The 5947-nt window shown below is 37.1% G+C and overlaps 1 protein-coding gene across 1 annotated transcript in view; it reads left to right on the top strand.

The window, feature by feature from the left end:
* Positions 1-1965: 1965 nt before the first annotated feature.
* The window catches only part of rabgap1l (RAB GTPase activating protein 1-like), a 115371-nt gene continuing 111389 nt past the window's right edge, over positions 1966-5947 (top strand). Inside the window, exon 1 of the mRNA XM_086046783.1 lies at positions 1966-2088. The gene's annotated coding sequence lies outside the window, so the exon portion shown is untranslated. The remainder of the gene's footprint in view (positions 2089-5947) is intronic.

The following is a 5947-nucleotide window of genomic DNA, read 5'->3' as shown; positions in this document are numbered from 1 at the left end:
TCGGTAATATATGACAGTTATTCGTTTTGACAAATAAAGATTTGTAATTGCTTGGAATGGACGTGATTGTTTTTAAACCCACATAAATAAACTTTTCTGATGAGTAGTATGACCTACAATACAATACAATTTTATTTATATAGTGCATTTCATAACATACATCAAAATGAATGTGCATGGATGTACACAGTAGAAATATGTTGTAACAAAAATTAAGATTGTTACCTGATGAAATTACTCTCTATTGATTTTATTGTATATTGACTACAATATACAATTCTGTGTGTTATCCAAACTGCTTATCCTCACAAGGGTCGCGGGGCGTGCTGGAGCCTATCCCAGCTGTCTTCGGGCAGTAGGCGGGGTACACCCTGAAATGGTAACCAGCCAATCGCAGGGCACACAGAGAAAAACAAACATTCTCACTCACAATCACACATATAGGGGCAAAGTGTCCGTGATGGCCAAAAATACGTTGTTTAATCCAGCTCAATGAGCAGGAGTCCTATAATTGTAACTGTTTCATTATTTTAGCCATTCTCTTTTTAGCCCTAAAATTAAGTAATTATAATGTGCAAAATGTATATTATTATCATTTTTTTAAATTAATGTGTCCCATTAAATAATTAGTCAGTTGGTTTTAAATTATACACTCATCAAATAGGGCGGTGGTCGTCTGGTTAGCACGTCCGCCTCACAGTTCAGAAGTATATATATATATATATATATATATATATATATATATATATATATATATATATATATATATATATATATATATATATATATATATATATATATATATATATATATATACACGTGCACTTTTCTACATTAGTTTTCATCCTGTTTTTTCTTTAACACATCATGTTTTCGTAATAATATCACAATAATATAGGCAATATAGCAATAGCAATGTATTTATGAATGAAGGGTTCGGTTCAGATAATTTTGTTATTTTTCCTCTGAAAGGTCATAGCTATAAATCACAACGCAGGTTTGATTCCGTATTGCCCAAGCTTTTATAGGTCAAACTTTAAAAAAAAATTAAAAAGAAAGAACATCTAAAAAAACGGATGTGTTAAAAGTAAAGACGTTTTTTAAAATTAGCTTCCAAAATACGTTTAGGGACACACAAGCTAAAGTTTGCAGTAATTGGTTATTCATTATAATGAAATGAATACATTGACTGTCCGCAGACAGCTGGGATAGTGTCCAGCACCCCCGCGACTTTGTGAGGATAAGCAGTTCAAATGGATGGATGGATGGATTAATGAAAATCATAAAAATAAACCGTGTTACATTTTTTACATCCATTTTTTTAATAATAATTGAATGTATTCAAAATGACATTGAAATGATGAATTCTGACAATGTATTTAATATATAACTGATCATTTGTGTGTGCAAGACAAAGTTTACAGCAGCTGAGATGAATGCCCACTAGAGGTCATAATGAGTATAAACATATAATGACATTAACTGTAAATAATACAATACAGAAATCTCTACATGAAAATGTATTATTATTTCGACATACAGTGTTTTAAATTTGGGTGGTCGACTGGATAGCACGTCCGCCTCATAGTTCAGAGGTCGTGGGTTCGATCCCGGCTCCGGCCTCCCTGTGTGGAGTTTGCATGTTCCCACCCGTGCCTGTTTTCGCCGGGTTCTCCGGTTTCCTCCCACATTCCAAAAAACATGCATGGTAAGTTGCTTGGACCCTCTAAATTGCCCCTAGGTGTGATTGTGAGTGATTGTGAGTGCGGATGTCTGTCTCTGTGTGCCCTGCGATTGTTTGGCAACCAATTCAGGGTGTCCCCCGCCTACTGCCCGAAGACAGCTGGGATAGGCTCCAGCACGCCCCGCGACCCTTGTGAGGATAAGCGGTATTGATAATGGATGGATGGATGTTTTAAATTTGACGTCTACATATGAAAGTAAGCATGTACGCATGCGCGGCAGCACGTGATTTCCACACTACCGGAAAGCGTGCAATTGGCTCGTCGAGTGATGCATCCTGTCCACACATACGATCTTCGGCGAACTCTTGACAGCTAGCAGGCAACTCCTCATCGCTTCAAGCAAGTAAGTAAGGTGACAGCTTGTTTGTCAACAAATGTTCTTATTTCAGTGACCGCTTAGTGTTTTTGACGCATTAGACGTTTTGAATTAATTATTTATTTTCTTTTGGAGGACGGTTTGGGTGTTGCTCTGTTGTCTGTGGCCCCTCTGAAAAAAAGGACCCAATGTTTTGGACTTCGAGCTGGTTGGCGTTAGCGAAAGGCTAGCTTCGACATAAGCTAGCATTTAGTAAGCCTGGTTGTGGTTGCAACTTCCTGATTAGCCTGCACGCACCTGTCCTCCCATACTGCTGCACATCTGCTGCTTTTAAATTGATCTAGATGGATCTAGAGGAAAGCTTTTAGAGAAGGTAGCTTCAAGCTTGCATTGCTTGTGTTATTAACTCGAGGAGCCTGCATGTTCCTGATTGATTTGTACTGAGTGCACTTTATATCCCATTTTGATTGCATCTTCTAATTGTGCTACTTATGCTGATGATGATGATGATGATGATGATGATGATGATGATGATTATGATGATGACGACGACGACGATGATGATGATGATGACGATGATGATTCTAAGAAAAGTTTGGCCAAGGTGTCCAGACAAAAAGAAAGCTGCAATGACACAATACTAGTTAACGTGGCAGAGACCTTCGTTCTCACTTAGAAATTTAAAATGAATATTTCTTACGTCTCCTTGTTCCGAAATTAGTATCTGATGAAGATAAGCACACAGTGGATGGATGGCGTTCATGTTTCTACTGTTTTGCACAACCTGTTAGAAACGGGAAAACATGCTGTTAACAATAGTTGTTCACACTTAAAAATGTTGAAAATATTTTTTGTCATGCTTTTCCTGACTTCAGTAGTTGATGACACAGAAACGTTTTAATGTTGCATGTTTAGTGTACCTCGTGTAAAAATGTATTTCTATAACTGATATGAAAGTGACTAACACATATTTTTAGATCTCAAATTCAACATTAGGCTGTGTTATTTGCTGACCTGCGTGGTATCTGTTTGGACTTGTTGTATGTGCAGTTTTGCCTCAGTGCCCTATACAGGTTGTCACAACAATGTCTTCCTGTATGTTGGTAGCCATTCATCTACTGTAAACAGGAGGGATGTTGGAAACCACTTTGTTTTCGATACAGATACAAGTGCAAGTACTCAAATCGAGTACTCACCGTGACTAAGAAACTGATACCCCTAGTAGCCTACTTTCAATACATAAAATTTCCATGAAACTAATGCCAGATAATTAAAAAAAAACAAAAAACTTTTGTTTATTTCTGACAAAAGACAGAACGGTCACTCTGCAATATCAATTTTAAGTTCAAAATAAAACACAAACAGGTCGCCCTGAATTAAGATTCATCTGTGATAAACTTACAAAATTGCAAATGAAAACTGACAACTCCCTGAGTGTTAGTCTTAGTTAAAAAAATGAAGTGCAAAACATTACATGTTCAACTGTGAACTGTATTGTTAAGCATTACACTATGAAGTTGGAAAATACAGCTGGGCGATAAGGCTGTAAAATTTACAGTACCGATTGGTACTTGCCGATCCCGAGTAAACAGACAAGCCATAGACCCACTGGTCATTTTGTAATGTATGCTTGCACAAACCAATGTGAGCGAATACAAGGGCTGTTTACAAAAATCTGCCTGTGCAAAGCCACTGCTACACACTTTTGATTGACACTTCCACAGAAGTACTAAAAACCTCTGCCAAGATGCAAAATGACTTTGCTGCTTGTTTGTTTGTTAGTCAGCAGTGTTTTACAAAAGCACTTTGCAACTTATATTCACAAAACACACAGAAGAATCACATTTGGGTACAGGTATGAATTAATGAGTGAATGATGAATGACAGTTTCAAGAAATATTTTAATTTTAACATTATAAACCAGGGGTCGGATAACCTAAGACACATTTCAACCGTCTGCCACAGGAAAAAAGAACAACAATACTCGGTGCTGCAAAACCGTTTTGACAACTTACATGAGGATACCACTACATATATTGTTGGAGCCACATTACTTTATTTTCCACATTGCTTTATTTTGGATAAGGTTAAATTATATATTATTACATTAAATTTACTATGGATATTTATGTACTTTTGTTATTTGGAATGATTACTCCCCCTATGTGTTGTTGTTGGTATGGCACACTCATGGATTGTTCGCTGATTGACGTGCACATATCAGATGTGTTTAAATGGACATGCAAGAGGGAAGTCAAATGTTTGCTATACACAGACGGGGTATCATATAGTCTTTCAACCACTTACATTTGCACTTACCCTTACACGTACCCTTACACTTACAACGCTTACTTTGGACTTACACAACATAAAGACTTTTTTTGCAGGTGATTTGATGTCATTTGCAATTGTGAATCCCATTTGGAACTTTTTGGGATCACAATAGACAAAATTTGAAAGAGGAAAAAGAAAAGCCCTCGACTGATTGCTGGAAAGTGCGTCTGAAAACTTTAACCCCGATTTGGCCGACTTATGGTTGGACATAGAAAGCCGGAACATATATTGTTTTATTTTTTTACCTGTGTCTATAAAAAAACAATAGTTTGTTGCGTTTATGGAATCGATGAATTACAGTGGTAAAAAAATTTAATTTCTGCATGTAAAAAAACATTTTAAATTTTAAAGAAAGACGCTTGTTTGAAGCTTACTTTTAACTCATTCACTGCCATTGACATATTTATTTGTCTTTTCACGGTCCAGCCATGCAATCCCAGGAACTTATTTATATATTTTGAAAAATTGTTTTCAAACTTTAGGGTAAAAGAGGTTCTCAAAATGTCTGGCAATTAATAAGTTAAATAAACAAGTCAATGTCAATTTGAGTCTGCCTCGTATTCATGAATTAAAACCAAATTTATCCACCTGCAACGGACCAAAAATGCAAACCAAAAATACCGTCTGCTTTTGTGTTGTGTCATCATTTTGTCGCAGGTGGAGCAACTTGAATTAAAAAGGACTGCTTCACTTGGAAAATGGATTGTATATTTGCAAAATAATAGTCAATTCAAATCATTCTTTTACCTGGTTAATGTGATTTTTGCATTTCGGCACATTGAGGCTGTAGACGTCATGTTAATTTTCACAACCAATTGTTAACTGTCATCTGTGAGACGTGATTGGTATTTGTTTTTAAATATATGTTTTTAAATATAGTTCATGTAGCACCTATCAGATTTTCAGGAACTTTTATTTCTTTGCATTCATCACCCCGTCAACCTGAACAGAATACGCATTAAACAATGAATCGTTGGCGTTGGTTCCTCATAAGGTTTGGTGATGACAAACAACACTCAATTCTTCCATCCATCCATCCATCCATTTTCTATCGTGCTTGTCCTCATTAATGTCACAGGTAAGCTGGCGCCTATCCCAGCAGGACTTCTAGTGAGAAGTCTCTTGCCCAAAGTCAGCTGTGATAGGCTCCAATAACCTTGCAAACCTAAAAAGGCCAAGTCCTACAGAAAATGGGTGGATGGACTTGTCAAGTTTCTCCATCAGGTGTCCAGGTCTAAGAACTTAAGTGTTGTGTATGAACTGTCTATCGCAAAACATCTGGATAATACGGCCCGCAGGCACGCACACGCACACACCCTCTCTGATGCAATGTAGCTTGTTAGTTGAGTGTATTTTGCTGTTGCGTAGCTACCTAGCTTCAATTCACTGACTACTACACAGTCTTTCCACTTAACAGTAAGCGGCGGTTTGGTTGCAATGTTGCCAACTGTGCTGGCGGAGCCGTCTAAGGCTTGTAATAACTGGGTGCTAATGTAGACACTTTTCTACCAGGAAGTTCAGTTCGGATTAGTTCAGTGGAGCTTGTTTCCAA

The sequence above is a fragment of the Filicampus tigris genome, chromosome 12 (genome assembly GCF_054856515.1).
Source record: "Filicampus tigris isolate MCC_2025a chromosome 12, RoL_Ftig_1.0, whole genome shotgun sequence".
Classification (NCBI taxonomy): Eukaryota; Metazoa; Chordata; class Actinopteri; order Syngnathiformes; family Syngnathidae; genus Filicampus; species Filicampus tigris.
The sequence above is the reverse complement of the archived record's forward strand: the minus strand, read 5'-3'. Positions and strand labels throughout refer to the sequence as shown.